This window comes from Nothoprocta perdicaria, unplaced genomic scaffold, assembly GCF_003342845.1.
Source record: "Nothoprocta perdicaria isolate Ctin4 unplaced genomic scaffold, notPer1 scaffold_100, whole genome shotgun sequence".
NCBI classification, from domain to species: Eukaryota; Metazoa; Chordata; class Aves; order Tinamiformes; family Tinamidae; genus Nothoprocta; species Nothoprocta perdicaria.
Window position 1 is genome coordinate 1,489,024 of NW_020454095.1, and position 9,388 is coordinate 1,498,411.

Genomic DNA, 9,388 nt, shown 5'->3' on the forward strand with positions numbered 1-9,388 from the left:
CCCGATGTTACATCTCATCCCACTTGAACACATATGGATTAGCTGTACTGAGCGCAGTGGGAAAATCAAAACCACTCCCTTCCCTCTCTTTTATATATCGGAGTCMATTAGAAACCCTGCACATGCCTTTGGTTAACAATCCTTCATACACCTTTGTCAACCAGTGAGTAAACCTAGAGAGTTAGTTTACCTGCATCACAGAAAAGCATCAGTTGCAGCTGTACAAGGTAAAATCAACATGAAAGAGGGAAAGGTGTGCTCTAGGAGACTATGGTTAGAAAAAAAAATACTGTGCTTGAGAGTATTAAAGCAGGCAGAAAAGAGCTATTGGAGTAAGAAGGACATGTAGAAAAACACATCACACATGTATTGCGTTTGCAATTGTGTGTGCACATGTGTCTATGTGCCTGTGTGTGAGTTCATACAACTTGAAAAAGAGAACTCCAAATTATAGCCCAATGTTAATTTCCTGCGGAATGAGAATAAGACACTGCATTCCTTTTTTTGGTATCTTGGGATATAKGAAACGTGAATAGGCTATTTAGACTCTCTTAGACACAAGTAGGAAGAGAAGATGTAAAATTGAGAGTCTCTGCAATGATGCCATGACTCTCTTTGCTTCTGGGTAATGAAAAAGTCTCAGTTTCAAAGAGGATTTCATGTGCTACCTAAGTGTTTCTGTAAAAACAGAGTGTGCTAACCTCAGGCTTTCCTGGCATGATACACTTAAGAGGCAGTTATGGGATATTGTACCTCTAACATCCAACTGTCCAGTCCCCCAGATTAATCATCTCATAGATCCTATTCACCTTCCACACATGGACAGCGGGTGCTGTGCAGCTGTTCAGGATTCCCACGCAGGCTGCATGAAGCAGACATCGATCTCAGAGGAGTCCAGTCAATAAGAACGGGTCTGACTCTGTGGAATACCAAAACTGGGCCTCCAACTGACACAGGACTGGCCTAACAAGAATATAATTGCCCTTCTGCAGAGCCACGATGACGATTGCTTTTACCACACTGGGCAACTAAGCCATTTGAAGCTGGTGGCAGCAGCTCTCTGATCTCAGGTGGCCTACAGCAGTGCTATACTGGCCGTGAAGAACATGCTRTGATAACCTCTAAGGAGCGCAAAACCTGTCCACATGTTCTCAGTGAGTTCTCAAGCTCATCCCGCTCCACACAGTCTACGGTGGATTCCTGAAGTTTTTGAAATTTAGTTGAAGGTCATGCACTTTATTTTCGAGGCCTTCAAAGGCCATATCTGGGAATAGCTGGAAGACTCCCTAGAGCTCTTACATTTGGAGAACTGTCAATAACTTTATTCCTCCACCATAATGAAAGCTTTCCAACCAGAGCTTTCTAATACTGAAGCATTAAATCTCACAGGAACTTGGGACCATAAAACCAACCRTACTGTTTTATTCTCCAAGCAGAAAATATTTTTTAAACTACACCTCTAGTATAAACTTAGAGGAAATATAAAAATAAATTAATTAATGAAACAGAAGGCTTCACTGCACACATACACTCCCCCATGGAGAGTGGATGAGAAAATAAATATGACAGCTGTTACTCATGTTGCTTACTGCTATTCAGGAGGCTAATCTGATATTATGTTAGTGAGTGCCAAATAATGATGTGCTTTAACTTGATCACAGCAGAKTATACACATTTTCTGTTTCTGTCATGGACATTTGATGCTCCAGAAAGTGTAAAAATGCAGTAAAACCATTACAGAATTATGAGGAACATTTGCTTTTTCCTCAGACAGAGCTGGCTACTGCTCTGATAATAAGCAAGATGCTCTTACAAAAGGTATATTTTCCATTCTTSTTTCTTTTACTTTCTACTCAACTTTATCTGCCCAGGTCCAAACTGTGATTTTTTTTTCTCCTTCTTCTTTATCTCATATATCTTCCTATCCCTCTGTAAGTCCAATTAAGTCAAAGTATCGCAATATGAGAAGCACTGCCCRTTTGCTAGGTCCTAGCAGCAGTGTTGTGAACAGCATTTCTTGCTGCTCARTAGCTCTGTGACTCTTCTGGGTGGACTCCAGTCTCCCTTTCTTTGTACCTCCTGTAGCTGTTGTGAAGCTTGGGATGGAAATGAAGCTCAAGAGACTGCAGCACTCCCCTTTGGTCCTACACGTGGAGAGGCACAGACCTTTAACCTGTGTTCCTGGCATGGGCACAGCTTTTTTCCTCTCGCTGCTCCCTCCCCATTTCACGAAGCCGGTTGGTATAATTTTGGCTTGGTATAAGATCCCCCTCAGCAACACACCAAGCCAGGATAGTCACTATCCTCACCAGCTGACATGAATGTGAATTTCCTGCAAGTTGCCACAGAAGAACCTCRAGGGCTCTTTCTGGCTTGCTAGAAAAGGCTTCATGTATATATATWTTTTTTAACCCCGTGCGGCTTGCAGAATCAACAAGGCCCTCGCCTCAATCCCAAGCAGCAGAGAAGCTATTGCTACTAACTCAGCGGGAGCAAGTGCTGGGGTAGGCTAAGTAGCCCAGAGCTTATCAAAAGTGCCCTCCGGTGGCTCTGAATGCTGCCAAGTGCTCGAAGCAGAACTGCAAGGCAATGCAGCATGACTCGTTTGTTGATCAAGGAATTATCTTCATTATCTTCACTTGATGATCAGCTCAATATTTCACTGATGGCACTTACCTTTGCCTTACTCTTWCTAGCAGAGCCTGGCCAATGGCTGCTTTATAACATTGTCCTTGAAAAAGTGTATATATCTTCACATGGGTGCTTGATAACTATTAAGTGAGGTAAATAGACTCTTGTTCATCTCTGTGTATATAATGCTATAAATGTGACTGGTCTGGAGTTTGTATAARATACAATTGAAATTACAGGCAGGCTTTACAGTTGTTAATAAAAATTGTTGGTTTTCTTTGCAGCTTTCCAATTGCAAATAAGAGGCAAAAAGCAACTGTTATCTTCCAATACTGTGGATAGGTAAGGGGGAGGCAAATTTTGTTGGCTGTTGATGAAAGAGATCTCTTACAGCCATTTACAGATTTTTTTTTTCTATTTTTTTTTTAAAGAAACATATAATGGCAATACTACGTTAGGGTAGGAATTGTAAAAGATCTGCTTTCAGACAGTGAAAGGTACACAGCAAAGTACAGTTACCTTTTGGAAAACTTTGGTTGATGAAGATAAAATTGTTAAAAGGAATTACAATTTGAACACAGGAAAATTAGAAAGGCAGTTGGGAATTCCATTCTTTCCTCTAAGCACATGSTAGATTTTCAGGTTGTTTTGCCCTACCTCATGAACATATGACTTAGAAGATCACTTAGAATATTGCATAGTTCCTATGTTTAAAATGTGCATTTTAAATTACTTAAGAAATATTTTGATTTGGTGAAAGGAAATGCACATTTGTTGAATGTGTTCTTAGTTCATGTTACAGGAAATATCTTTCATCAGGGATGCACCGAGATACTCTCTGCAAATAGGTACTAAATTCTGTCAGTGTCTCTCTCTGCGTCTGGAACTTGTTTCTTTCTCACAAATATGAACCCTCTMAGAGTTTCCTCTTCCCCAGGACATTTCTCTTCTTTCTTTTGACCCTGTGGCTTTCTTGTCCTTAGCATCAGTTGAAGCATGATAAGTAATACAGAAAACCTTGCATGAATTCTCCAGATCCTTCATACTGGGCTAAGCCACCATTTAAGTCCCACAGGTTTAAATGCTTTTTCAACACTTGACCTCTTCACAAGGATGAATTTCACCTACAGTGAGGACAGCTTCCCTAAGTTGTTACTCCCCTTGTCAGTCAAAACAAAGCAATACACATTAAATGTCTATAAGCATTGAATAAAATATTTTTAGTTAATATTTGTAAAATAGCAGTCTCACAGTTTTTTTTTCTTAGATAATTGTTTATAATCTCAGAAGTAATATTTAGAGCAACAGAATATGATTATAACAATTCTATTAGGAACATCAAAATGAGCTTATTGAACAGTCTGCAGTACAGCCACTGGTCTAAATCAACTCCACTGCCAAATTGGCAAGCATCAAGAGATATATTAAATGAATAGACAATTCAGAAATGTCCAACAGATAACTAAAATTGAAATTTTATTTTTTTTCAATAATATTCATCAGACATTTTTCTGACAAGACTTTTCTGGAAGATGAAGTGCAAATGGGAACCCTGTAAGAATGTTTAGAAGAATTGTACATGACATTTTTTAAGCGCCACTAAGTACACATTGAATACTTTGTAAGTATATAGGCATAGCAACATGCAAGTGTCATGTACCTAACATTACAATATGCATTTTGTCTGCTTAGAGTTACTAATGAGGAAATTAAATGAAGTGAATGTATCTCCATCAGTAGTGCAATATGTTTAATTCCCGTTGATTTTGTTTACAGGTTGGTGGTTGTATTTCTGAAATATTCTAAAATATCCTTCCAAAGACTATGAATTGCCAGTGTAAAAGGAGAGTACATTAGAGTTCCTAGGAGAAAGCACTTACACTGACTATGAATAGATGAGGCTGTTATAGTCCTTTTACAAATTATGCTGTATTATTTGTTCTAGGAAACTTCCTGCCGGACTGAAGGTTTTTTGCAGTTATAAAATATCTAGGCTAAAAGTACAGGATACACAAGGAAAGCTTTATTATTCTGTTGGAAAAGAACTAAATAGCAACTCAGATGTGCAGTAAGGACTTGAGCCTTGCTCTTTTGAAATCAGTAGGCGTATTGTATACACTTTTATGGAAGAAAGACATATACGTATCCAGTAATCCAGGAGTTCACTCTCTTGGCTCACTATTTAGGCAGAAGCAAGATGACTGTAGGCAATATTTGCATATTTCTATGGAAACTCTATAGACGTATAAGGAAATCTGTTTTCATTGAAAAAAGGGCAGTATGTGCAACTGTGTATTTACTAACACAAAGAAATATGCACAGAAAAGAGGGAAAGGGGGGAAGTGATAAAGAATGCAGCCCAACAATTAAAGGTTTTCTTTCTCTTCATAATCAACGCAAATGGTCAATGATCATAACTTTTATTTGCTTTAAAAGTTTTAACTTTAAAAATCTCCTTTAGATCCTATTATGAAAACCCTTTAATGATTTCCTTGTAGAACAAGGCTTAAGAGAATGAATGTGTTCAGACCAAAAAAGCATTGGTGTTTTTCAGCACTATCATAAGGGCAGGGTAAGGCTATCTGTAGTTTGTGCTGAAAGGTGAGATCAGAGCTCACACGGGAAACACTGCTGGCTTGACCTTGAACACAGGGGAAGTGCTGAAGTGCTGACCCCATCAGGCTTAGCTTTGCACCTGAAATCTTAAAAAAAAAAAAAAAAAAGGAGAAGATGAAATAAAACATCTTTTATAATAACAGAGACTACTCCTTGTGGAGGACAGACTTTTCTTCTATCTCCTTTCCAGTTGGACTGCTGCTTTTAGCCCAACAGAGAATAACAGACTTGAGAGACAGAACATGCAGGGCAGATCTACAGCAAACACAGAAGCCATGAGGAATTTTTGAGTGAGCCACTGGAAAGCTCTTTGCCACATTTCAGGAATCCCTTACTATTGTAGAGCCATTGTACTAGCTCTACACCAAGCTCCATCTGGGTGAGAGTACATTAAACATAGCTGAGGAAAATGAGCATAGTTTGGCAAAAAGACGGTTCCTAGATGCTGGAAGAATTCCCTCAACGGCTGCTGGAAGTGCACAAAGCTTAGAGCAGCCTGAGAATGTGGAATGATACGTGTGCTGTTAAACCATGTTTGTACCCTTATTTCCTCCTGAGTTACAACTAGTGCAGAGTGCTGGGTTTGATCCACTGACAGCAGGAAGGAACTGTGCTAGCTTATGTTAACGCTAAGAAGACAACTCTCATTTTCCTTTAGCAGTACTAAATCAGATCCGCTCCAAAAAGTCGTGTATGAAGACCTGCTCTTGATGGGAGCTTCTACTCTGCTGTGTTCACTTGAAAAGCTGCACTACCCATTTTCTTTTTGTTTGCAGTAGTCCTTCCATCTCTGCCTATACATTGAGGGCTTTTAATGTAAACATGCCCTGACAATATTATGTTTAAATATGTAAGAGATATATTAGAGTATCCCAACAGTGTTTGTATTGCATATTTAATTCAAAAGCTTGCATGTGCTTTTAAAAGTTGCTTTTCAAACCTGCATGCCTTTTATTGGAAAGCATTGTGTTGCAGTTGGATTGCATGCCATTATCTAGCACTGACTAAATAGTGACATGCTACAGCTGTTTATTATTCATCTGTGTAGGATGGATCCCCAGCCAGTGTAAATTGGCCCACATTTAAGGCAATAGAGTGAAGCTGATTTATACCAGCTGAGGCTGTGTCCCCATGTCCCCATTATGAGCTCAAACTATTCTGAAGTTGGTAAAGAATGGGGAAAGGTTTATGAATCCAGGCAGTATTTTTTTCTATTTTAAACAAACAAACAAACAAAAAAAGATTACAGTGAACCAATTTCTAGACTACATCAAAGATCAAGTAGTAATCCAAAATGTATATAAATATCTCATAGCTATTATTTAGACTAAGAGGTAGATGCCATACTGTAGGAATAGTATAGTGTGGAATGATGTTAACTACTAAATACATCTATTTGCCTGTTATTCATAGGACACAAAGGAAGGTTATAGCAATGGCAGCCACAAAAAGGCTTACAATATTCCAGCTAACCATATTCCTTCTCTTCTTTTGCTATTCTGTGTTATCTTTCAATGCATTCCTTCTGGAAGGGTATGAAGTAAAAGTAGCAAGAAGTAAAAAGATCAGTAATACAAAACCTTCACATTTACAAAAATTTAATTTTATCATTAAAGGCATCCCCTGTACTTGATGGAAGCATTTTGTACTCACAACTTAAGATTATCTGGCATTATTGTGCAAGTAGAGGAAATTCCAGGTGAGGTGATTCAGCAAAAGAGGGGTCAGGAGAATGCAGTTCTCCCGCCTTCTCTGTTGCTCCTACTGAAAATATTGGGGCATATGGCGATGTATTTCAGCATCTTAACATACTAAGCTCCCTTGAGGGCAGAAGGAAGAGGAATCTTGTGCTGTTGAGCCAGAAATAGATTACTGAGCGATGTTGCCAGATGCACAGAATGCTGGCAGCAAAGCCATTAGCAGAGCCACTGCCTCACTTCGCCTAAAGGTGTTTCAGTGTTATTTAATGGGCCCCAAAGAGAGGGAAAGCAGAGCAAGCAAGAATGAGGAATGGTATAAGCATTTTTATAAATTAGCTACCATTGCAAGTAGAGGAATTACACATATTGCATTAGGATACCCACTGCATGTAAATGTACCTTTCAGTTACTCCTTGTGATTGTCAGGGGTCATCCGCTTCTTGAAAAAAAATCAAAATGCATATTATAATTACATGCTTTTCCAATATCCATACACAGCAAGTACAAGATACTTACATGTAAGTACACTGTATTTACCTATATTTTTGCATAGTTTTTAGTGTGTACTTTGTGCCACTTAATAAAAAGCATTACTCATATTTGTTTGTTTGTTTGTTTGTTTGTCTGTTTTTCTCCATTAGACAGCTTATTCAATTTGAGTTGAAGCAGCTGGATTTTTGGTATGCTCATCACAGATTACCAGTTCCCAGGACTGTAGAGATTGGACACTTGGAGGAGTCTGGATAAGCGGTGGGGAAAGTTRCAGTGTGAACATGAAGTTTTACATCACCTCCTTAATCAAGAAATGGAATACCAGATTTACAGTGCTAATTTAATAAACTTACCTTTAATTTGAATGGAATCGTAAAGGTAAGAACTCCATTATCCTTTTGGTAACACTTTACAATAAGTGGCACTAAATTACACTATAACTGCTATGTTACAGGGAAGTACATGTAACTACACTGTAACTGTTGAAATAGCTACTGTACATATGTGTACATGTTAACTTCAGTGCTGTTACAATCATGAATTACATAATTACAGATGATTCTGTCCTTTCTTCTCATCGAAATAGTTTATATATGTATATATATAGTACTATAATGAAAATACACAAGATGTTAACTTTCATGTCTTTCTTAGAAAAGTTGGTTTTCTTCATGTATTCCTTTATAGAGGGAGTCTCAGTGCAAGGCAAACCATCCCTAAGTAATATGAAAACTTCTTTTTAAAGTGTTGTAGCCTAAATTCTGAGCCTCAAGTTAAGCATCAGGTTCCTTAAACTGTTTCTTGATTTGTCTGATGACACTAAAAGAGTGGGAGGATACACCCTGTGTCTTCTGAAGCACTGCTTTCTTCGTTAAATCATGAAAATGTTCTTGAAGCATAAAAAAATCATTCTACATCTAAAAGTTTAAAAATAATCAGCAATCGACACTGTAAACAGTACACTGGCAGAAATTAGCTACCTTGTCTTGAGAAAACTACTCTGCATGTATATATGGGAGAGGATGTCACAAACATTTTAACTAACACAGTTCTCATTCAGAGCCTCCTTTTACACATTTGCTGGATTTCTTGAAATGGGAATGAACTTGATATTTCAGAGCGGGGTCTTGGGTAAAGGAAACAGACAACTGTTTTTTAGCCTACTGAGCATCATTAGCTTTGAGTCATGGTCCTGCTTACGAAAAAGACAGATGCCTCTTTGCACCTTGTATAGTAATTTAAACCTGTGAAGACTAGATAGGCATGTAAAGTGCAACCCAGATAGAATTTGCCATCTGTGAAGGCTTGTTGTGGTGTTTTTACACCTACTTTGCACAGATGTGAGTGACGTCTCACGGTGCAAGCTCATGGAAGATCAACTGCATTAAAAATGAGCACACGTAAAAAGTTTTGGTTCAACTGAAACCAATGAAATAATCTAGCTTAACAGTCCAACTTACATCTGCTTTTGCAAGTTTCAATGCTGCCCTTATGCCACAGGAGAAAATGCCTTAAGATGGGGACCCCTAAGGGTGATCCTGCTTTTGAAAGTCCAACTTGTTTGTCAATGGTTCAAGTAAGAACCCTACCCATTTAGGAGCCCTGGTATTCGAGCAAGAAGGAGTTACGAAGAATGAAAAGAAGGCCCAAAACACGAGTGAGAAGTTTCACTTGAGCGAGTAAGGCCCTGGTCCAGGGAAGCACTTATTTTTAAGCATATGAATACAGCCTTATCGTCCAATGGAACTTCTCCCACGCCTGGAGCTAAGCATGTGCTCAAATGCTTAGGTGAACTGGGCCTCATGTCCTGAAATAAAACCTGGTAGTATCTGGTATTGTMCTGTAGTTAATGCAACTTGCGGTTTTGATAAGAACCTACATTTGATAAGAACCTACATTTTTGGTACTAAGTTGAATGATTTCTTTTGCCAGCCTTTTTATAAGCATAT

At 38.5% G+C, this 9,388-nt stretch overlaps 1 long non-coding RNA gene across 1 annotated transcript; it reads right to left on the reverse strand.

The window, feature by feature from the left end:
* Positions 1 to 4,010: 4,010 nt before the first annotated feature.
* Positions 4,011 to 9,182, reverse strand: LOC112948216. Its single transcript, XR_003249566.1, has 2 exons — positions 7,347 to 9,182; positions 4,011 to 5,333 (listed from the first exon to the last, which is right to left on the reverse strand). It is a non-coding gene; the product is annotated as an uncharacterized LOC112948216 (long non-coding RNA).
* Between the last annotated feature and the right edge of the window lie 206 nt (positions 9,183 to 9,388).